This window comes from Balaenoptera physalus (assembly GCF_965194825.1).
Source record: "Balaenoptera physalus genome assembly, chromosome: 13".
In the NCBI taxonomy this organism is placed as follows: Eukaryota; Metazoa; Chordata; class Mammalia; order Artiodactyla; family Balaenopteridae; genus Balaenoptera; species Balaenoptera physalus.
In genome coordinates, this window is record NC_138892.1 from 47066152 (window position 1) to 47091620 (window position 25469).

Consider the following 25469-nt stretch of genomic DNA (forward strand, 5'->3'; position numbering starts at 1 on the left):
GTTCAAATTCTTGTTCTGTCCCTTACAAACTGAGTGCTCTTGGATAAGTTATTTCATCTCTTAGTTTCCTCATCTGATAAGTAGGAATAATAACAGGACCTATCACATGGTGATGATCTGAGGATTATATGACTTAACACATAAAGCATTTAGACTGGTGCATACAGGCATACAGTAAGCATTCAATATGTAGTAGCTGTAATTATTATTGTTACTTTATGCAATGTGAGAACAACTGCAAATAAAAGTTACTTTATTACTCTAAAACAGTTTTATATAAACAATTTTACTGTTTTTCCACATGTAAATAGGCCTTCCACATAAAGACTTCTGTGGTCAGTTTTGGTTTGGAAATGCAGAATTAACCAAGATTAAATAAACTTTGCTGCTGGATACATCAATATGCTAATCTATTCTATAAAACTCTAAGAGGGTTTTTAAAAAAAATAAGCTTGAAAGACCCTGATTTTTATCATCAAACTTTTTGTTTGTTTTTGAGAATACTTTTATGGAAATGCCACTCTAAGGATTTTGACCTCAATCCTTATGTAAAATACCTGGCCCTCTTGACTGGATCATAAGGAACCACAATGTGCTTTTTGAAAGAGGGCTAAGTGGCCTAGACACAAAATAGGCATGTGGCCTCCTTGGCCTTTTTTCCCTAGACTCACCTTATGTAGGTGAGATGACTTATCTTCTGGTGTGAGAAGAAGCAAGGAAACATCAACCTTAGTTCAAGAATCCAAGTGAAAGGACCTTTCTCCCTTAAGCTTACAGTGGCTCACCAAGGCCTTCTGCCTCGTGCTTTGTGACTCTACTCTGGTCCTGCTGGTCCTTCCCGGGCCAAAGGCTTCCTCCTACATTGAAGTCAGTCCCAGTCACATTTTACCTATCAATGGATTTTGGTTTCAATAGACATTTCAAAGAAAGATTCAGTTTAAAAACACGTAGACACAGGAAACATGACCATCTTGGCTCATCTCACCAAAAGCATCACCTAACTAATCTAGGAAGTAATGATGTGCTTGACCTTGACCCAACACATGAGTACCCCTACTTATGTCTGGAGTCAGGAGGAGAGATAAAGGCTCAAGTGTGCCCTGAAACCTAGAGCACAGTCTGGCACAGTTAAATGTCAGTATATGCTTGTTGAATTAATGCAAGCATTAAAAATGAATATTTAGGTATAATATAAGAGATAAATGCCAAATTTTTAGTGGTGCTCATAATATTGCTGACATTCCATAAATTCTATCAATACTAAAATAATGAACTTAAATGTACTTAATCAAATCAAATAATTTTTTACTTTAACTTATAGGGAATTTTAACCATTTTTTCCTTCTCCCTTTCATTGCGCTTCAGCAGTTTCATGTAAGGGTTTGGCATTCTCATTTCGTTTGGGTGTCCTAATTTGGTAATGAGATTTAATTTTGTTGACTTATTAGCATCATCTCTCTCCCTTAAGCAAATTCCTGTCCCATTTCTCTCATTTGCTTATCTCTGAAGCTAATATGATGATCATTTTGTCCTCTCATTCAGGGCCTGGGTGTTGTGGATAATACCCACAGTGATTCCTGAAGGCAGGGTACTCAAGTGTGCAGAGCAAAGAGCATCTGTCTGTTACCTTCACATATGAATGAGTGGCAGCTTGGTCTATAAAGTATTCCTGCAGAAACTCTTGTCAGGGCTGTGAAGTCATCACCCCATTATCTTGATTATCTTCTGGCACTGAGTGTTATAGCAGAGAAGTCTGAGAATTTCCTGATTTTGGCTTCTTTTAATGCAATTTTATTTTTATACTTGGAAGTTTAGAAAATCTTTCATTTTTGTTGAAATTTAAAGATTTTACCAGATTTTGGTTACTTTACTGCTATTGATGTTGATTAGAAAATAGTAAGCCTTTTCAATATCCAATTTTAGTTTAGTTTTGCTTTTATTTAATGCTGAAAATTTTTCTTCAGTTATATCCTTAATTATCTGTCCTGATGTGTTGATTCTACATTCAAAAATACATGTTAATTTTTAGTTAGATTGCTGTTCTACTTTCCACATCTGTCATCTTCTCTTACATTGTTGTTTGTCATTATGTATCCCGCATATGTTCCTAGAATCTATCTGTTGTTTCATGAATGTGATTCTCACAGGAAGGTCTATACTTTTTACTGCCACTGCTGTCAGCAGAATAGTTCTAGAATTCAATCTAGTCTGTCTTCACCATTCTTCTTTTCATCTTGTTGATAATGGCTAATAGTCCTAACTCAAGCATTTCCTTTGAGACTTCTTCTGCACGTTTCTTTTTCTCTTGTTGTGGGCTATTTTCTTAGTGTGGTTGCATTACTCATAATTTCCTGTATGCAGGATGCTGGACTTAGGCTGTGGTTCCAGGAGCATCATAGAAGTGGGTCAAGATTGACCTGTGGGTTAAACATTGAGGAGAAAAAAATCTGAAAAGCAACATGGAATGATGAAGCCAGGGTCAAGATCCAAGGAGAAAATCCAAACAAGGCAGCAGTGTGAAGAAAGAGGCAAAGACTTGGTGTAAAACCCTGGGATGGAAAGCGAAGTAAGTGGCCTTGGATTGGAGGGATGAGGGTTGAGTCTTAAATCCCTAAGACTATAGGGAGCTAGTAAATGATGTACTGGGCAATTTAGACAGAAGGGGAAGTTGGGGCAGACAAAAAAATCCTATCTCATACTTGTTGTGAAGCTCATGTTAGCGAAGACTAGGATGGGGCCATATGGCTTCTGATAGAAATCCTTCTTGAGACAATATTTGTAGGTCAGTTTGGGGGCAAGTATTGCCTCAATTGATCACAAATAAGAATGTGCTCAATTCCATTTGCTTTGGCAATTGATGAGGTGGCTTCTCTCCTTTGGATGATTCTACAGGTATTTTAATGGAAAAAAGGGAAAGAGTTCTCAGGAGCTTTGATTCACTCCACTATTTTCTGTTAATTCCCAATTTTATTTAAAGGCATATATCTTTGTAAGATACTGAAAAAACATGAATATAAAACATAAGTCCCAATTGCTGTGTGTAATATTCTGCAAACATACTTCCCCCACACCCACTTTCAGAACAGACTAGAATTAATTTAAGACATCTAGCATCATGGAGGTAGACTGTCTGCATAAGATGGTGAACAGAAGTGTCAGTTGCCCAAGCTTAAGTGATATGGAAATGTGCCCAGAAGAAAGTAGAATGAAATTATTAGATCACTTTGGACTTTCCAAAGCCTTAATATGATAATCTCTTTGAGAGATGACTGGAAAGTTTTGGTATTAAGTTTCTAGCATTGGTGCCATTTAAATGAAGCATATCTTTTCAGAGAATTTTAGGAAAGCAAATGTGTCAGGGTAGAAGTATTAAGATAAGAGTCAAGGAAGCTTGCAACAGAATGTGCTTTACTGGGCTAAGATATTGCTGTCTAGCTTCGTCCTGGATCAGTGGAGAAAACCTCTGAGACTTGTAAGAAACATAAACAGAACATTGAGCCACAGCACCTCTTGGACTTGAGAAATAAGCCTTCCAGCATCAGTGCATATTTTTATTCCACAATGCCTGACTTAAATTCTACTTTACACTGAACTTTAAAGATACATGAACAGAGTGCATATGCAGCATGTGATGGGTAGCGACGGAATACACACAATTACAAGTCTCAGGCCAATGGAGATCAGATTAGGACTTCTGTAGTTAGTATACATCACCTGGTCTTTCGAAGCGTGGAGGAATGCTTCCTTCATTTCATTCATAAATGATGACTTCAAAATTTGCTCTTGCTTGGGGACTATTTTCCTTAGCACTTATTTATTGATCTCTTCATCCATCCATCCATCCATCCATTAATCCATCCAGTATCTTTTGAGTGCTTAGTATATGCCGGTCCTCAAGTGAGTGACTGGGAATACAATGAAGAATAAGAATAAGACAGACTCGTTTTTGATCCTGTCTTGTGAAATCTAGCTGCCTTTACCTCCCCAGACTCTCAGCCCCTCCTCAACTCAGGAATTTCACTGGATTCTGCCTGGGTTTTCCTTCCCTGCACTGTGGAATGGAAACTTTCCCAAGGCAGTAGGCTAGGAAATCATAGGGCTCACTTCTTTCCTTTCTCTTGGGATCACTGTCCATTATCTTAAAAACCATTGTGTCATATATTTTGTCCATTCTGTTTTGGTTATTTTAGCCAGGAAGGTAAGTCCAAGCCCTGTTTCTTGATCTTGTGTGGAAGCAGATGTGTACTACTGAGTTCTGAGAGTTCTTTATATACTCTGGACACAATTTTTTTTTTGTCAAATATGTGATTTGCAAATATTTTCTCCCAATCTATAGTTTGTCTTTTTTTTTTTAAACATCTTTATTGGAGTATAATTGCTTTACAATGGTGTGTTAGTTTCTGCTTTATAACAAAGTGAATCAGCTATGCATATACATATATCCCCATATCTCCTCCCGCTTGCGTCTCCCTCCCACCCTCCCTATCCCACCCCTCTAGGTGGTCACAAAGCACCGAGCTGATTTCCACGTGCTATGCGGCTGCTTCCCACTAGCTATCTATTTTACATTTGATAGTGTATATATGTCCATGCCACTCTCTCACTTTGTCACAGCTTACCCTTCCCCCTCCCCACGTCCTCAAGTCCATTCTCTACGTCTGCGTCTTTATTCCTGTCCTGCCCCTAGGTTCTTCAGAACCTTTTTTTTTTTTTAGATTCCATATATATGTGTTAGCATACTGTATTTCTTTTTCTTTTTCTGACTTACTTCACTCTGCATGACAGACTCTAGGTCCATCCACCTCACTACAAATAACTCAATTTCGTTTCTTTTTATGGCTGAGTAATATTCCATTGCATATATGTGCCACATCTTCTTTGTCCGTTCATCTGTCGATGGACACTTAGGTTGCTTCCATGTCCTGGCTATTGTAAATAGAGCTACAATGAACATTGTGGTACATGACTCTTTTTGAATTATGGTTTTCTCAGGGTATATGCCCAGTAGTGGAATTGCTGGGTCATATGGTAGTTCTATTTTTAGTTTTTTAAGGAATCTCCATAATGTTCTCCATAGTGACTGTATCAATTTACATTGCCACCAACAGTGCAAGAGGGTTCCCTTTTCTCCACACCCTCTCCAGCATTTATTGTTTGTAGATTTTTTGATGATGGCCCTTCTGACTGGTGTGAGGTGAAACCTCATTGTAGTTTTTTTTTTTAAATTATTATTTATTTATTTATTTATTTATTTTTTGGTTGTGTTGGGTCTTCGTTTCTGTGCGAGGGTTTTCTCCAGTTGTGGCAAGTGGGGGCCACTCTTCATCGCGGTGCGTGGGCCTCTTACTGTCGTGGCCTCCCTTGTTGCGGAGCACAGGCTCCGGATGCGCAGGCTCAGTAGTTGTGGCTCACGGGCCCAGCTGCTCTGCGGCATGTGGGATCTTCCCAAACCAGGGCTCGAACCCGTGTCCCCTGCATCAGCAGGCAGATTCTCAACCACTGCGCCACCAGGGAAGCCCCCTCATTGTAGTTTTGATTTGCATTTCTCTAATGATGAGTGATGTTGAGCATCCTTTCATGTGTTTGCTGGCAATCTGTATATCTTCTTTGGAGAAATGTCTATTTAAGTCTTCTGCCCATGTTTGGATTGGGTTGTTTGTTTTTTTGATATTGAGCTGCATGAGATGCTTTTATATTTTGGAGATTAATCCTTTGTCTTTTGGTTTGTTTGCACATATTTTCTCCCATTGTGAGGGTTGTCTTTTCATCTTGTTTATGGTTTCCTTTGCTGTGCAAAAGCTTTTAAGTTTCATTAGGTCCCATTTGTTTATTTTTGTTTTTATTTCCATTTCTCTAGGAGTTGGGTCAAAAAGGATCTTGCTTTGATTTATGTCATAGAGTATTCTGCCTATGTTTTCCTCTAAGAGTTTTATAGCGTCTGGCCTTACATTTAGGTCTTTAATCCATTTGGAGTTAATTTTTGTGTATGGTGTTAGAGAGTGTTCTAATTTCATTCTTTTACACGTAGCTGTCCAGTTTTCCCAGCACCACTTATTGAAGACGCTGCCTTTTCTCCATTGTATATTCTTGCCTCCTTTATCAAAGATAAGGTGATCACTTGTGTGTGAGTTTATCTCTGGGCTTTCTTTCCTGTTCCATTGATCTATATTTCTGTTTTTGTGCCAGTTACCATACTGTCTTGATTACTGTAGCTTTGTAGTATAGTCTGAAGTCTGGGAGCCTCATTCCTCCAGCTCCGTTTTTCTTTCTCAAGATTGCTTTGGCTATTTGGGGTCTTTTGTGTTTCCGTACAAATTGTGAAATTTTTTGTTCTAGTTCTGTGAAAAATGCCATTGGTAGTTTGATAGGGATTGCACTGAATCTGGAGATTGCTTTGGGTAGTATAGTCATTTTCCCAATGTTGATTCTTCCAATCCAAGAACATGGTATATCTCTCCATCTGTTTGTATCACCTTTAATTTCTTTCATCAGTGTCTTATAGTTTTCTGCATACAGGTCTTTTGTCTCCTTAGGTAGGTTTATTCCTAGGTATTTTATTCTTTTTGTTGCAATGGTAAATGGGAGTGTTTCCTTAATTTCTCTTTCAGATTTTTCATCATTAGTTTATAGGAATGCAAGAGATTTCTGTGCATTACTTTTGTATCGTGCTGCTTTACCAAATTCATTGATTAGCGCTAGTAGTTTTCTGATGGCGTCTTTTGGATTCTCTATGTATAGTATCATGTCATTTGCAAACAGTGACAGCTTTACTTCTTCTTTTCCGATTTGGATTCCTTTTATTTCTTTTTCTTCTCTGATTGCTATGGCTAAAACTTCCAAAACTATGTTGAATAATAATGGTGAGAGTGGACAACCTTGTCTTCTTCCTGATCTTATAGGAAATGGTTTCAGTTTTTCACCATTGAGAACAATGTTGGCTGTGGGTTTGTCATATATGGCCTTTATTATGTTGAGATAAGTTCCCTCTATGCCTACTTTCTGCAGGGTTTTTATCATAAATGGGTGTTGAATTTTGTCGAAAGCTTTCTCCGCATCTATTGAGATGATCATATGGTTTTTCTCCTTCAATTTGTTAATATGGTTTATCACATTGATTGATTCGTGTATACTGAAGAATCCTTGCATTCCTGGGATAAACCCCACTTGATCATGGTGTATGATCCTTTTAACGTGCTGTTGGATTCTGTTTGCGAGTATGTTGTTGAGGATTTTTGCATCTATGTTCATCAGTGATATTGGCCTGTAGTTTTCTTTCTTTGTGACATCTTTGTCTGGCTTTGGTATAAGGGTGATGGTGGCCTCCTAGAATGAGTTTGGGAGTGTTCCTCCCTCTGCTATATTTTGGAAGAGTTTGAGAAGGATAGGTGTTAGCTCTTCTCTAAATGTTTGATAGAATTCGCCTGTGATGCCATCTGGTTCTGGGCTTCTGTTTGTTGGAAGATTTTTAATCACAGTCTCAATTTCAGTGCTTGTGATTGGTCTGTTTATATTTTCTGTTTCTTCCTGGTTCAGTATTGGAAGGTTGTGCTTTTCTAAGAATTTTTCCATTTCTTCATGGTTGTGCATTTTATTGGCATATAGTTGCTTGTAGTAATCTCTCATGATCCTTTGTATTTCTGCAGTGTCAGTTGTTACTTCTCCTTTTTCATTTCTAATTCTATTGATTTGAGTCTTCTCCCTTTTTTTCTTGATGAGTCTGGCTAATGGTTTATCAATTTTGTTTATCTTGTCAAAGAACCAGCTTTTAGTTTTATTGATCTTTGCTATTGTTTCCTTCATTTCTTTTTCATTTCTTTCTTTTTTTCTTTTTTCTGATTACAGTACAGTTGACAAGGGAATTAGGTTTTTTCTGTTATTTGAAACATTTTAAGTAGAATTATGACTGGTAACCTATACCAGGACATAGCAGATTTCCAGGAATTTCACATGGTTTTTCTTTTTTAATTTTTTAATTTAATTTTATTTTTTTATACAACAGGTTCTTATTAGTCATCCATTTTATACACATCAGTGTATACATGTCAATCCCATTCTCCCAATTCTTCACACCACCATTCATTTATTTCTGATCTGATCTTTATGATTTCTTTCCTTCTGCTAACTTTGTGGGGTTTTTTTGTTCTTCTTTCTCTAATGCTTTAGGTGTAAGGCTAGGTTGTTTATTTCAGATGTTTCTTGTTTCTTGAGGTAGGATTGTATTGCTATAAACTTCCCTCTTAGAACTGCTTTTGCTGCATCCCATAGGTTTTGGGTCGTTGTGTTTTTTTTTTTTTAAATTGCTTTTTTAATTTAATTTTATTTATTTATTTAGTTAGTTAGTTAGTTATGGCTGTTTTGGATCTTTGTTTCTGTGCGAGGGCTTCCTCTAGTTGTGGCAAGCGGGGGCCACTCTTCATCACGGTGCGCGGGCCTCTCACTATCGCGGCCTCTCCTGTTGTGGAGCACAGGCCCCAGACGCGCAGGCTCAGTAATTGTGGCTCACGGGCCCATTTGCTCCGAGGCATGTGGGATCCTCCCAGACCAGGGCTCGAACCCGTGTCCCCTGCATTGGCAGGCAGACTCTCAACCACTGCGCCACCAGGGAAGCCGGTCGTTGTGTTTTCATTGTCATTTCTTTCTAGGTATTTTTTGATTTCCTCTTTGATTTCTTCAGTGATCTCTTGGTTATTTAGTAGTGTATTTTTTAGCCTCCATGTGTTTGTATTTTTTACAGATTTTTTCCTGTAATTGATATCTAGTCTCACAGCATTGTGGTTGGAAAAGATACTTGATAAGATTTCAATTTTCTTAAATTTACCAAGGCTTGATTTGTGACCCCAAATATGATCTATCCTGGAGAATGTTCCATGAGCACTTGAGAATAAAGTGTATTCTATTGTTTTTGGATGGAATGTCCTATAAATATCAATTAAGTCCATCTTGTTTAATGTATCATTTAAAGCTTGTGTTTCCTTATTTATTTTCATTCTGGATCATCTGTCCATTGGTGAAAGTGGGGTGTTAAAGTCCCCTACTATGATTGTGTTACTGTCGATTTCCCCTTTTATGGCTGTTATCATTTGCCTTATGTTTTGAGGTGCTCCTATGTTGGGTGCATAAATATTTACAATTGTTCTGTCTTCTTCTTGGATTCATCCCTTGATCATTATGTAGTGTCCTTCTTTGTCTCTTGTAATAGTCTTTATTTTAAAGTCTATTTTGTCTGATATGAGGATTGCTACTCCAGCTTTCTTTTGATTTCCATTTGCATGGAATATCTTTTTCCATCCCCTCACTTTCAGTCTGTATGTGTCCCTAGGTCTGAAGTGGGTCTCTCGTAGACAGCATATATACAGGTATTGTTTTTGTATCCATTCAGCCTGTCTATGTCTTTTGGTGGGAGCATTTAATCCATTTACATTTAAGGTAATAATCAATATGTGTGTTCCTATTACCATTTTCATAATTGTTTTGGGTTTGTTATCGTAGGTCTTTTCCTTCTCTTGTGTTTCCTGCCTAGAGAAGTTCCTTTAGCATTTGTTGTAAAGCTGGTTTGGTGGTGCTGAATTCTCTTGGCTTTTGCTTGTCTGCAAAGGTTTTAATTTCTCTGTCGAATCTGAATGAGATCCTTGCTGGGTAGAGTAATCTTGGTCATAGGTTTTTCCCTTTCATCACTTTAAATATGTCTTGCCACTCCCTTCTGGCTTGCAGATTTTCTGCTGAAAGATCAGCTGTTAACCTTATGGGGATTTCCATGCATGTTATTTGTCATTTTCCCCTTGCTGCTTTTAATATTTATTCTTTGTATTTAATTTTTGATAGTTTGATTAATATGTGTCTTGGCGTGTTTCTCCTTGGATTTATCCTGTATGGGACTATCTGCACTTCCTGGACTTGATTGACTATTTCCTTTCCCATATTAGGGTAGTTTTCAACTACTATCTCTTCAAATATTTTCTGAGTCCCTTTCTCTTCTTCTTCTGCGATCCCTATAATTCGAATGTTGGTGCGTTTAATGTTGTCCCAGAGGTCTCTGAGACTGTCCTCATTTCTTTTCATTCTTTTTTCTTTATTCTGCTCTGTGGTAGTTATTTTATCTTCCAGGGCACTTTTCCGTTCTTCTGCCTCAGTTATTCTGCTATTGATTGATTCCTTCTAGAGAATTTTTAATTTCATTTATTGTGTTGTTCATCATTGTTTGTTTGCTCTTTAGTTCTAGGTCCTTGTTAAATGTTTCTTGTATTTTCTCCATTCTATTTCCAAAATTTTGGATCACCTTTACTATCATTACTCTGAATTCTTTTTCAGGTAGACTGCCTATTTCCTCTTCATTTGTTAGTTCAGGTGAGTTTTTGCCTTGCTCCTGCATCTGCTGTGTGTGTCTCTGTCTTCTCATTTTGCTTAACTTACTGTGTTTGGGTTCTCCTTCTCGCAGGCTGCATGTTTGTAGTTCCCGTTGTTTTTGTTGTCTGCCCCCAGTGGATGAGGTTTGTTCAGTGGGTTGTGTAGGCTTCCTGGTGGAGGGGACTGGTGCTTGTGTTCTGGTGGATGAGGCTGGATCTTGTCTTTCTGGTGGGCAGGACCGCTTCCAGTGGTGTGTTTTGGGGTGTCTGTGACCTTATTATGATTTTAGGCAGCCTCACTGCTAATGGGTGGGGTTGTGTTCCTGTCTTGCTAGTTGTTTGGCATGGGGTGTCCAGCACTGTAGCTTGCTGGTCGTTGAGTGGAGCTGGGTCTTAGGATTGAGATGGAGATCTCTGGGAGAGCTCTCGCCGATTGATATTACATGGGGCCAGGAGGTCTCTGGTGGTCCAAAGTCCTGAACTCGGCTCTCCCACCTCAGAGGCACAGGCCTGACACCCGGCAGAAGCACCAAGACCCTGTCAGCCACACGGCTGCTCCTCCGGAGTGGGATGGACTCAACTTACAGTTTGTCTTTTTATTCTTTTAATGGTGTCTTTTGCATAGAGAAAGGTTTTAATTTTGATGTTCTATTTGCTCTCACAGCCAAGAACTCTTTTCCTAAGCGTCCAGGTCACAAAAGTTTTCTCCTCCACCTTTTCTACTTTTTAAGCTATTGTTCCTTTCATTCTACTTTAGTTGTGTGCATAGGGAAAATGAATTTTTGTTGCAGCATTGTGTGATATCTATCTCAAACCATATATCTGTTCGAGGCTATAGTCCTTGGGGATTTTGACACACCTGTAATTATTCTGTATCTCCACTGGATGTCAATACTGCTCAAGGAAAAGAAGTTCAGACAGCATATTGGGTGCACAAAAAGCAGTCTGTGCTTTTAAGTGTTAGGTTGGAATTGTCAGCAAGGAGGCTAGAGGATGTGAAATACACAAAGAAGAATATCTCTCCTTCAGCCCTGTAATAAACGTCAGGCAGAGTGTTGGGATATAGTGCTGGAATTTGTAGCAGTGTTGAACTTCAAACTTGAAAGACTGAATTCTGTTTTACACTCTGGCTCTTTGGTTGCTGACTCATGCAAAAATGAAACCACATTTTTGCTTGAATTATTTGGCTAATTCTTACAATGTATTTTATTGAACTAGAATTATCAGTTCAGTCTTTATTTCTTTTGTTCACTTCCCAAACATGTACAAATTTCAGCAGTGATAAGTTAGAAAGAAATGACTCTGGTAAGAAAATTACCTGGGCCACTTTGGTCTATATCCAAGGATACCACTAAGCTCAGGAATAAGAAACAGGACCCCAAGAGTCAAGTGACCTCTGATCATACTTCTGAGTAGGTTTTTCTTCCAAGAAGGGCGCATTTTGTTCAAGGACTGAAACAAGATAAGCAAAATTGGATTTATATTGCTTTCTCTCCTAATGATCTGCTACAAAATTGGGATGTGAGGCTTAAAAGCTTTAAGAATTGAATTCTAGCTAGTTGTTTTTAGTTTCCTCATTCTGAAGTAGGGAACTATATATTTTATCATTATGTTTTTTTATATAAAATCTTATCTGTCTATAAGATGACCAGTTTTGAAAATTACAAAGACTAGAACCTACAGTATTTTGACTGTATGTCCTATAGGTGGGACACAAGGATACAGGACTGACCAGGTTCTTCAGCAAGGAATTATTTCAGTACATGTTTTATGAAACATCTCAAGTGCATTATATGATTATATTTACCAAAGCTGTCAGTTGACAGAACATAAAAGTCATCATTGACAAGCATTGTGCTAGTATGACTAGCAATAATAAAAATATTGAATGAACAACAATATCTAAGCAGATGGAATTTTTGAGTAAACAATTTAAAAAATGTTCTAACATTTGGAAAAATATACCTGAAATACAGCTTGAGATATGAGGATAATCTGATTTAAGCAGAACTATCTCTTAAAAGTAAGGTGCTGTTTTTTTTGTTGTTGTTGTTGTTTTAAATAAATTTATTTATTTTATTTATTTTTACTTTTGGCTGTGTTGGGTCTTCGTTGCTGCGCACGGCCTCTCTCTAGTTGTGGCGAGCGGGGGCTACTCTTCGTTGTGGTGTGTGGGCTCCTCATTGTGGTGGCTTCTCTTGTTGTGGAGCATGGGCTCTAGGCACGCAGGCTTCAATAGATGTGGCACGCCGGCTCAGTAGTCGTGGCTTGTGGGCTCTAGAACACAGGCTCAGTAGTTGTGGCGCAAGGGCTTAGTTGCTCCATGGCATGTGGGATCTTCCCGGACCAGGGCTCGAACCCCTGTCCCCTGCATTGGCAGGCGGATTCTCAACCGCTGCACTACCAGGGAAGCCCAGTAAGGTGCTATTTTAATAAATATTGTATATTCAGTCGTTGGTGATAGAGCAAAACTAAGGTTTTTAGCTCTTTCTAGGGACCGTGAATTTTCAATTATGACATGTTTCCTGTGGGAGCTTAACTTCCCTATATAGTTAAATATCCAATGAACCTGTTATATGAATTGTAGTAAGTGTGCTGACCAACAAATGCGTGCCCCTGACATCCCAGGAGTCTTCTATCCAGCTATATATGATTGGTAGAGTTTAATTGTATTCAGTTTTAATATTTCATATGGTGACAAAATTCTGTCCTAGTGTGCATCATTTTGACCTATTTCTCTAAACGTAAAGCTTGTCAGATTGTTATAATCTTATACATGCTTTGGCGACTGGCTTAAAGCTTTGCACTAATATTCATTCCCTGGGTCAATAGGATTTGTAAGAAATGTAAAAATTAGCAACACTTTTATTCATAGAATTTGCTCATATCAAATGGAAGGCCTAGATTGTCTGCTTGTAACTCATGGGTTAGATTTTCCTGTAGGTTGCTGGCATAAGACACAGAAAATTATGAAGGTGTAAATCATACTCCAACATGGCTAAAAGCTTTGTTCCAGACGTGGTATTGGCACGAAACTAAAAACATTGGATTGATTTTCCATCAGTTCAGATCCATGGTTTTCATATCCTTTACTTTAGTGCCAAATTATATCACTAGTGTTATTTTTCTGTTTTGACATGATCTTGTGTTATGGTCCCTCTTTCAAATTTCCTATTCAAATTATTCTCTGGCTTGTGTTTATCAAACCAGAAGAATTCCGAATCTGGAAGACTGCTAAAAATCCTTTGGATGACCACTTTAATACTTAAAGGTAAACTACAGCCACTCTACAAAGATTGAATATTGGAAGCACTGCATTGGAATATAAACAAAACATTAAAACAGATTCTTAAATAGCAATCATTGGTTCCAGTGTGTCAAGTTAAATCTGTGCCTCATAAAATAGTAATTTTTCAAATTAATTAAACTAAGTTTTAACTTATGTGGCATAATAAATCTTTTGCTATATTTTTCATTTGTTTGGATAATCAGTAAATACTGGATTATTTGGATTAGCGCTTCGTTGTTTTATAAAATTTTTTCCTAGAGAGGAAATGAGTGGCAAGGAGAGAGCCTATCTCTCAATAAAAATAATTAAATGAATTTTTAAAATCCCAGATAATTCAAGAACAGACATTTTAGTATTACTTGCTGCTCAAGATAAATTTCACATAAACTCTATCAGCAGTGGTGTTTTCTTAGATGATTCAAAAATAAAAATTTAAAAAATAGATTTTACCATCAAAATCCTTAGAGTAGAAGGTATAAAGCCAAGTATTTCCTTTTTTTTTCAATAGCGTTTATAAACTGGGAAGTCTAGAATTTAAGAATATGTGTCTTTTGGCTCCAGAGAATCACTTAATAGAATAGCTGAGTCACTATTCCTAGTGTGTTCCTAGTGTCAGGTGGGCCCATAGTAGGTGTTCAGTAAATCAGTCATCTATGCTAATTGAATGAATAAATTTGTGGCCTCAGGGCATTAATGTGTAGTACAACCAGGGGTTCTCTCAGAGTGGCAGTGTAGTTTTGGAAGCAAAGCATGGAAATGGAGTAGCAATAAAAGCACCAGCGGTAGAATCTGTAGCATCTTTATCCCCAAACTAGTAATTTATGTTGAAGGAAAGCATACAGGCCCACAATCTTTTATATCCATTTTCAAAACTCTAAAAGCTCAAAAAACTGAAGGCCTTTTCCGTAACTTATTTGCGGGTAAAACCAGACCTAACCTGACAGAGGCTATTTGGGTTGTTTATTTATCCCACTTAGTGTAAATATTCACGTATTTTGCTGTAAAAATACTGGTGCATTTGATTTCTGAGTCCCACTTCAGACCTTGGTGGGAGGTTATATAATATACACACTTTAGTACATTTCTGAAATACATACAATTCTGAATTCTAAAACATTTTGGCCCCAAGGTTTGGGAGAAGGGCTTGTGACCTTATATATAGTTTGCGAATAATTGGGATGCTTTCTGCTTATTTTCCTGTTTGTCAGTCATCCTCTCCTTTCTGATGCTCAGCTTGAAACAGCTTCCTTGCACAGGAGCTTCTCTTCCAGAGGGTGAATGCTACCCACTCTGTTCCTTGATTCACAACGCGAATTGCTGCTCCATCATCAGCCATCAACCCTCACCATGACTTGGTGCTCTGGAGGTGGTGCTGTCTGTGCTTGGTGAACATGGGAAAGACCCAGTGCCACACATGGCCTAGAGGAGCGCTCAACATGTGAGCTGGCTCGCTGTGACATGTCTGGGACCATCAGAGATGTCACATTGTGTGTATGATCACACACGCTGAGTGATCAGTATGTAGACTGTGCACAGTTTTCTCCATGGAGTATAACAGAATAGAACCTATCGTTTGGGCTTTACTAGTTTCAAGCATTACCCATGTGGAGATCCAAGCTAGAAAATCCAGCTACTACGTGTTTATCCTTGACCAAAGACTGGTCCTCCTGTGTCATTGGAGAAATATTATCTGGATAAATTGAACTTTTCCATGAAAGCCAGGTCTGATATATCTACCCCATGCGGGACAACTCCCAAGCTAGAATGCCTTTACATCTGGCTTTAAGTAACTCATCTAAATTGGCCCAGATCGAGTCTTAATCAGGAGGGAGTAGGAGTAAAACTAAAATTAGTTAATTCAGTTCCTCATTAATAGTTCTGGCAATGGAATTTGTGGGGAGGATTAGGGGTATTTAATGCTCTAAATTTATCCATGTAATCACCCTGCCTAACCCTACTAGAATTGCATTGAGACTTGGCAACCCAGAGAACTAGTAGCCTGCTCTCATAACCCAGACATAGGAGGATGGGCGTTGGGTGGCTTGCACTTCCTGTTTCTCCTTGACCCTGGATTTTCCCTGGTGACATCTTTCTCCCTCCCTCTTGTACCCTTCCTCCTGACCCTCCTCCCATGCCCCTGGCTCTGTCTTTCTCTCTGTAATCATCTTTTGCTCACTGTCACTCTCTTTCTGCCTGACTGTGTCTGTCAGCTCATCTGTTTGCTTTTTTTTTCCACACTGGGAAAGTATGAGAAAAGATGGGAAAGGAGAGAAGTGGGCATTTGCTATCCTCTACTGAGATTTAAAAATATTACCAAAATCATTTTTATACCATTTTTAGCCTTATAAAAATAAAGCCTTCATGTAGTAGTCATGGCAATTCTTAAATTTCACTTTGAGAACCACTTAAACAAGAGATCATTTAGTTTAGATGCTGTGGAAAGGAGAGCTAATCTGTAAACCATTTTGAATTCCTTGGGAGATTTCAATTGAATTGAAGGGTGCTAATCCTTTGGTATAAAATGAACCTGCTTATCTGTTGACCCTGGAATACATTTTCCCAAATTACCCCGTGTAGAATTTATTTAGCTATCTTGTCAAGGAAGGATCTGAAAGTTTCATTTTAGAAGGGTGCCCATGGGAAATTTTCTCATCCAAAGTCTTGTCTTGATATGCTGACTCATGTGACTATTTTACCTATTCAAAAAACAATTAAACAAATAAATAAAACTCCAGAGTCTATAGAAAGTGACTAAACACTTCTTTTCTAATGCTTCTGAATGCTGTGCTTGAAATTGTATTGTGAAATGTGTTAAGGAAATCTTTTTGCCTTTCTGAGCATATTGTCAACAAGAAGCTAGAAAGTGAGTTTAAAAACAGTTGCTGGCAGGACGGCTGCAGGGGACTAGGCTTCTTAAGTGGCGTCTCTAGGGGGAGGTAAATCCCAGCTTTTCACCTTGAAACAAGCAGGAATAATAAGAAGTGTGCTCTTTGGGAAGCGTTGAACCTTAATATCCTGTATTCTGGCTTAGGCTTTTTGTGGTGCCCTCCCCTGTCTTTCACCTGTGACCCGGGGGGTGCCCTACACTTCTTACCAAGGCTTCGATGTGCCTGATGGTTGCACTGACCCTAGAAGCAAGCATTACAAACACAAAAGCACACAAGTCCCATGTTTTCCTCTAAGAACTTTATAGTGTCTGGCCTTACATTTAGGTCTTTAATCCATTTTGAATTTATTTTTGTGTATGGTGTTAGGGAGTGTTCTAATTTCATTCTTTTACATGTAGCTGTCCAGTTTTCCCAGCACCACTTATTGAAGAGGCTGTCTTTTCTCCATTGTATATTCTTGCCTCCTTTGTCACAAATTAGGTGACCATATGTGCATGGGTTTATCTCTGGGCTTTCTATCCTGTTCCATTGATCTATATTTCTCTTTTTGTGCCAGTACCATACTGTCTTGATTACTGTAGCTTTGTAGTATAGTCTGAAGTCAGGGAGCCTGATTCCTCCAGCTTTGTTTTTCTTTCTCAAGATTGCTTTGGCTATTCGGGGTCTTTTGTGTTTCCATACAAATGGTAAAATTTTTTGTTCTAATTCTGTGAAAAATACCATAGGTAATTTGATAGGGATTACATTGACTCTGTAGATTGCTTTGGGTAGTATAATCATTTTCACAATATTGATTCTTCCAGTCCAAGGGTATGGTATATCTCTCCATCTGTTTGTGTCATCTTTGATTTCTTTCATCAGTATCTTACAGTTTTCTGAGTACAGGTCTTTTGCCTCCTTAGGTAGGTTTATTCCTAGGTATTTTATTCTTTTTGAAGCAATGGTAAATAGGACTGTTTCCTTAATTTCTCTTTCTGATCTTTCGCTGTTAGTGTATGGCACAACACTATGGAGAACAGTATGGAGGTTCCTTAAAAAACTAAAATTAGAACTACCATATGACCCAGCCATCCCACTCCTGGGCATATACCCAGAGAAAACCATAATTCAAAAAGATACATGCACCCCAATGTTCACTGCAGCACTGTTTACAATAGCCAGGACTTGGAAGCAACCTAAATGTCTATCAACAGAGGAATGGATAAAGAAGATGTGGTACATATATATAATGGAATATTACTCAGCCATAAAAAGGAACAAAATAGTGCCAGTTGCAGAGGCATGGTTGGACCTAGACACTGTCATACAGAGTGAAGTAAGTGAGAAAGAGGAAAACAAATATCGAATAATATCACTTATGTGTAGAATTTAGGAAAATGGTACAGAAGAGCTTATTTGCAAAGCAGAAATAGAGACACAGATGTAAAGAGCAAACTTATGGATACCAAGGGAGAGAGAGGGTGGGATGAATTGGGAGATTGGGATTGATATATATACACTACTATGTATAAAATAGATAATGAGAACCTACTGTAGATAATGAGAACCCACTGTATAGCACAGGGAACTCTACTCAATGCTCTGTGGTGACCTAAATGGGAAGGAAATCTAAAAAAGAGGGGGTATATGTATACATATAACTGATTCACTTTGCTGTACAGCAGAAACTAACACAACATTGTAAAGCAATTATACTCCAATAAAAATTAACTTTAAAAAAAAAAAAAAGCATACAGATCGCAATCAAGAGCTATAAATGAGTGAAGTGGGCCTGCAGTGAATGGGCAGCACAGCCCAGAGAGAAGGAGAGGTTTCTACTCAGCTCTCAACCAGGACACATACATGACCCACGTTGTTAGAGATTCCATTCTTTATTTTCAAAAGAAACACAAAATCCAGACTATCTTTTAGATGCAATTTTGTAATTTAAAAATATGCTATTCTGATTATTCAAGTTTTTTTGGAAAAAAAACCAACCATGGCAGCAGGCTGGATCTGGCCTGGGAGCTGCCTGCTGTGACTTCTGCCCCAGATGAAACAAACCCAGGAAAAGACATCTTAGCAGTTCACCTCTGTACTCAGTGGTTCATATAGCCCACATTTTAAGACTTAAGGGCTTGTTTTTAGTTTAAAAGGAATCACAGCCAAAACCTAGAGACTGTTTAATGCCACATGCATAGAATGTATGAGAGAGCTATAGCACCATGGTCTTGACCATTCTTGATCGTTAGAGACGATCTGCACACCCGAGTAAGAGGAAAGAGATGTTGGTCAATTAATGTGGTTTTGTGCTGTCCAGCTATGATCTTGCTGCAGATTCTATTAACATTGACCCTTCAACACATACCCTGCTTTAACGAGGAGGTGGTACCAACATGATGAGCTAACCATGAGGAACCCCTTCCAGAAGGGACCACCCAAAAAGAAGCTGAATTAAAGTCCCCATAATACAAACCATTGCTCCTGGAAAATGAAAAGGACTTAAGAGATGACTGAAATTTACAGTGATTTCAGACCCGCTTGGCCTCTGTCTCTTTCCCCCAAATAAAGCAGTCTCATTTCAAGTGATTTGCTATAGTTTGTGATTGTAAGAGTCATCCATTTCGGACCTGGAAACAATTATCTCAGAATACAACTATTATAAACCCATAGTAAACTGGATCACCTGAATTTTATGGTTGTGCATCTGGCTTCCCTGGATCTTAGACATAAACTGTGTCTACATGATGCAAAGTCAGAGAATGCTTTTTTATAATTTCAACAAATGATTACTGAGTTTTATGCCAAGTGTTAGAAATTGAAAGATAATTCTGACAATACCTGTCATCCAAACCCTGAAGTCTATAAGGAAAGCGAGAAATATAAGTGACAAGCTAAATGTTAGGCGATGTTGTGACAATGGTATGTACTGCTCCACCAGCAACCCCTGCTGCTTCTACTCCAGCGTTTATGTGGAATCTATCCGCATCCCTCTTTCGGCATTATCCTAGTCTAAGACGCTGTTATCACTCCTGGACCACCCACAGCCTGCTGTCTGCTCCTCACACGTCCTTTCCTGCCACTGCCATCCCCATCCAATTCATAGCAACCAGAGTAATCAAAAACATTAATAAAACCTTGCAGGGAAGGCCGTTGCCAATCTCTCCAGTCTTATCTCATAGCACTGCCCCTCCCAGTCTGGTCTCTGTCATTTCTCACAAGGAGCTAAATGCTTTTCTGGCTCAGAACTCTGCTGCTTGCTCTTTTCTCTACCGAGAAATAATGTCCCCTGGCTTAAATGTCACCTCCTTAGAAAGTTCTTGGTTGCCCAAAGTTCTCCACTTTAAACTCCATTTCTATTTTGTTCCTAACCTTTATTGAATGTGCATTTATTTTTGTCTGTTTTCTGGATTTTTTTTTTCCTGTCTCTTCCACTAGATTTCATGAAATCAGCATCTTGGTCTCTGTTGTACTCTCAACATCTAGCAGAGAGCTTGGTGTACACAGTGTCCCTCAATAAATATTTATTCTAAGAGTGAAGTAATCACAAGGCCCTATTGGACGAGTACAGGAAGCAGTTAATTTTGTTGAGATTAGAGAAAGGGTAAGGACAGTCATTGTATTAGATTTCTAGGGCTGCCATAAAAAAAAAAAAGTATCACGAACTGGATGGCTTAAAACAATAGAAATTTATTCTCTCACTGTTCTGGAGGCTGGAAGTCTGAAATCAAGGTGTCTGCCTTGTTCTTCCTTGGGGACTTAGAAGGAGACTCTGTCCCATGCCTGTCTCCTAGCTTCCGGCGGTTGCTGCTAGTTCTTGGTGTTCCTTGGTTTGTGGCAGCGTAACTCCAGTTTGTGCCTGCATCGTCACATGGCATTCTCCCTGTGTGTCATGTCCAAATTTTCCTCTTCCTATAAGACACCAGTCATTGGATCATGGTCCTCCCTAATCCAGTATGACCTTATTTTAACTTGATCAAGTCTGCAACGACTGTTTCTAAATAAGGTCATGTTCACAGGTGCCAGAGAGTTAGGACTTGAACGTATCTTTGGGGGCAACACAGTTCAACCCATGACAGCCATCTGTCTCTCAGAGAGTGTAACAGCAGAATGGGATCTTAAAACATGAATAAAAGTTGGAGTGGGGAGAGAGTCGGGCAGTTAGAAAAATAAGCAGGACAGTACATTTTGCATAAGAAAGACATCAAAGTTGGGCAGTAGTCGGCTGTGGGCAGCCTTGAATTCCATATGAAAGAGTCTCCATATCCTGTTTTATCCTACTGTCCTAGTCTGTTTGGGCTGCCATAACAAAATACCGTAGATTAGGTGGTTTAAACAACAGAAATTTATTTAGTCACAGTTCTGGAGACTGGAAATATAAGATCAAGGTGCCAGCAGGGTTGGTGTCTGGTAAGAGCTCTCTCCTTGGGTTGCAGACCACCACCTTCTCTCTGTGTCCTCACACGGTGGAGAGAGAGAGGTTGCCAGTGCCTCTTCCTCTTCTTATAAGGGCACCAACCCTATTGGACTAGGTCCCTACCCTTAATGACCTCATTTAATCTTTATCACCTCCTCACAGGCCCCGTCTCCAAATAGTCACATTGGGGGGTTATGGCTTTAACATATGAATTTAGGGTCGGGGGGAGGGCACAAACATTCATAACACTTACAGACCAGGGGTCAACAAACTATGGCACGCAGGACAGAGTTGAGACTGTGAAATGAAGCAAACCTGCGTGTCAGAGATTATCCGTGTGCTGAGTCAACTGACCTTCGGGCAAGTGATATTCTAGACACTTCTTACTGTCTTAGATTGTCCAGTGGCACGGGGAGAGATGATCAGTTATATTCCTTCCTGTTGATGAAGTCCACGAGCCCATTAACAAAATGTTTGGAGATCATATATGTGCACACTTGTCTCATAGACTAGGGGACAGATCTCTTAAGGAAGCTGGCCTAGAGGAAGAGAGACCCTGAGGTCCTCGAGAGACAGTCATCCCAAGGGAGAAAGTAAACACAGCTAAGCCCTGGGAGGCATGTGACTCCTGCTTCCTCATGCGACTCCCCTCACACCTGGAGCTGCCCCGTATTCTAGGAAGGAGAGGCTGTGGTAAAAAGAATGAACTAGTCCTTTGGGGCTCAGCTGGGGAAAGTGGCAACCTTCCTACTGACACTGGGGCAGAAGAACCTGGGACCCTTGGAAGGGGCAGTGATTATATGTGAGACAGTCCCCATGCCCCATCCCCCAGAATTCTCAGAGGAAGTGACTCCCACGTGGGTTACATGCAGCATCCTTAGGAATTTGGTGGAACATGCAGTGAGGGAGGTCCTGAGGACATACTGGACTCCATCTTAGAAAAGCAAGAGGGGATTCAAAACATGAAGATCTGGTGTATTGTGGTAAATGTGGTTTATTTTTACTACCCTAAAGTACCCTAATGTTATGTGAAGAGGCAAAGTGTGAGGAAAAGATTTAGTGATGAAGTTCAACATTCAAAGTTCAATTAGCTAAATTTAGTTGCTTTCTCCCTTATAAAATGGGAGGTAGCACAGTCGTATCATCATACATTCATCACTACTGGCCTCAACTGGGCCTTCGATATTCTCCAGCATCCTTGCTGAGTTTCTCTGGTCAGTTTGCTCCCTCGATTCTCCACAATGACTGTTTCAGACCATCTCTAATTTCCTCAAGCCCTTGAACACCTTTGCACTCTTTCCTTCTCAGTAGGTAACCCTTCCTCATATATATGTTGCTAATCAAGGCCATTTTAGGGAACTCCTTCAAATTCCTGAGGTTGTATCTGCAAACCCAAGTGCCTCTGTACCCATCCTTTCTCCTCTCTTGTTACAGGTGTCAAAGAGAAATTGCACCAGACACTCATTAAAAACAGCAAGGAAGATTTTATTCAAGACTATTGCACTGCAGGGGAGAGGTTGAACCCAACTCTGCTGAAACAAAAAATGGGAGAGTTTTTAAGTGCTGGGATGAGCTAGTGGAAAAATACTGGAGGACATTAGGAAGAGGTTGGGCAATGCAGTTAGGTCATCTGTGTTTGCTAATTGGCACTTATTGAAGTTAGGCTCCTATCCTCCCCCTGAGACTGGGAGATAATGACCCTATCCTTGTTGATGATTACATTTCAAGGGGATGGCTCCCAGGTCCTTGAGAAGGACATTCCTGGGTGGTAGAAAATTTACATCTCAAAGGGTCACAGAAAGAATTCATAATTGCGCATTTTCTAAAGTAAATAAGAAAAGGGAGGTCAGGAGCCTTTAAGTAGGAAGAAAACTGTCTAAAGTTTGCTCAGGCTGAGGGGAACTTAATGGCTCTCTCAGTCACAGCGAAAGAATTCTCCCTTCTTGAGTGCCCTGACTCCCAGCTCCTTTTGCCTCCTTGAGTGGTGTCCATTCTTCGGTAAAATCTTTTCCTATCTCTCCACCTTCGATGTTATTCTGGACCCTTCCTGACAGTATTCAGACATTTTAAACACATCCAATAGCACCCATCTGAAACAAACCAAACCAACCAAACAAAAATCCCACAAACCTCTGCTCCACTTCCACATCTCCCTCTGGTTATGGCTCCATCTTTCTGTTACCATCATAGCCAGACTGTTAGATAGGTTGCTTGCACACACTTCCTCCACATCCTTACTGCTCTCCTCATTTTTCTCCCCTCTCTCTTTTTTTCCTTCTGTGAGACATATACATATAGACTCAGGAGAAAGGAAGTGGAAACTGCTCAGCTAGTTAAGGGCTGTGCCCCAAACTGGCACAGCACTACTCCCACATATTCTGTTGATCAAAGCAGGGACAGGGCCCACCCAGGCTCAAGGGCGTGGAGAAATGGGCTCCACCCCTTGATGTGGGATCATTTAATTGTTGCATCCATCTTTGGAAAGTACTATTGCCATATGTCTTATACTCATGAATTTTTAAATTTCTTTTTGTGTTTTGTAGTTTTTTAATCATATGTTTGAGGCCATGGAGTTAGTTGCATGCAAATTTAAAATTATTTTATCTCCCTGGTGAATTGTACCACTTATTTTTATGAAGAGATCCTCTCTATCTTGTGATGCTTTTTGCTTTTATCTTTTCCTTGATAAATAGCAACTTAAAAAAAATTTGCCTGGTACATTTCACTGTTCCTTTATTTTCAGTTGTTCTATGTTTTAGATGTTCTCTTTTAAAATATCTGACAATCTTAACTATATCATTTAGTCAGTTGCACTGACTGTATGTCTAGTTGTTTAATGATATATCTAGGTTTACATCTACTGTCTTATATATTCTATTTACTTATTTTTTCTAGGTTTTTTTCTCTCTCCTTGCTTGCCGTCTTTACAACTAATTTTTTTCTCATTACATTTCTCCCTCAATTAGTTTAGAAGCTGTATACTGTTTCTATTACTTAGTGATTACCTTTGAAACTAAAGAAAACTAAAGTCTAAATTTAATCAATAACTTTAACTTTCTCTGGGATAATAATAATTTTAAAAGGCTTTGAACAGTTTAACTTTATCCCCCTCACCCCACATTCTTATATGTTACTGTTTTTGTGTAATTTAATTCTGGTGTTTAACCTTACAAGACAGTATTAGTATTGTTTTAAACAGTTGATGTTCATTTAGATTTACTCAAAAATTATAATCTTACGTGCTTTTCATTCCTTCTTGCATCTCAAACTTTCTGTCTGGGGTCACTTTCTTCCTAAAATGCTTACTTTAGAATTTCCCTTAGTAAATGGCCTTAAAGTGGCAAGCTATCTCTTTTTGTTTGTGTAGAAGTAACTTAGTCTCTGAGTACAAAAGCACATTTTGGCAGTTGTGTTTTTTGAGTATATTGATGATATTATTACACAATTTTCTGGCTTTAATTACTGTTGTGGAAAATTTGGTTTCACTTCATGTCTGTCTTCTGAAGGTAATCCGGTGGCTTTTAGGATCTTCTTTATATCTTTAATATTCTAAATGTTAATTATTCCATTTCTAGATATGGATCATTAAAAATTTATTCTGCTTGAACTTCTTAAATCTGGGAACTATTACCTTTTGTTAGTTTTGGAAAATAATCAAGTATTATCTCTTCAAATACTGCATTTTTTTATTATCCCTCTACTCTCCTTCTAGAATTACTATTGTACTTATGTTAAACTTATCAATATTTTTTATTTTTAACCTCTTTTTCATAATTTCTTTGCTTTTCTCTCTTGTATTCTGAACTTTGTTCCCGCTCACCAAATCTCTCTTCCACTGGATCTGATCGACTGTTAATCCCTTCAATAATTTTTAAAAATTTAATTCAAGTATTATGTTTTCCATTCTTATAAATTCTTTTTGTTTATTTCAGGTATAGTACAAGGTCATATTATTTATTTTATCTGCCCCTTGAAACTACTTTTAGTCCTGAGTTGTCCAATAAAAAAACATACAAAAACCTGAAGTCATAGTTTTACTTTAAAACTGTAGTTGCCCAAGGCACTAGGGTAAAGCAAGTGCAATTCTTTCTGGAGGAATTTACCTTTATAGTAGGTTTCAAAGAATCCTTATAAATGATCTTCATAACCAAGTATATAAGGAAATTTTGCCTTTTCTGGGGGGGCAGTGTATTTCCACACTGTCCCATGAATAACCTTTTCTTTCCCTGCTGCTCTTCTTCTCAGCCCCAAGGTTTTTCCTTGCAGTCCCCTGGGAGTGGGAGATCAGTTGAGTTTGCTTCTGGTTTACCTTTAACTTGACAGTATAGTTTTGAATAATAGTTTTATGGAGGAGAGAGATCATCAGTTCAATGGATACATTACAGTTCTTGCCCCATTTGACCAGTCATCACTTTTGATACCGTAAACTACTCCCTATGTCTTGAATCACTGACTTCCCTTGGCTTCCATAGTGTGTTATCTTCTGGTTCTTTAGCTTTTCAGTCCTACATGGGAACTAATCCTTCTGTCTTCATCTTTTAATGTTAGAATTT

The 25469-nt window shown here is 38.8% G+C and overlaps 1 long non-coding RNA gene across 5 annotated transcripts in view; it reads left to right on the forward strand.

Moving 5' to 3' along the window:
- The window catches only part of LOC309642030, a 117547-nt gene that overhangs the window by 20247 nt on the left and 71831 nt on the right, over positions 1 to 25469 (forward strand). The window lies entirely within an intron of this gene.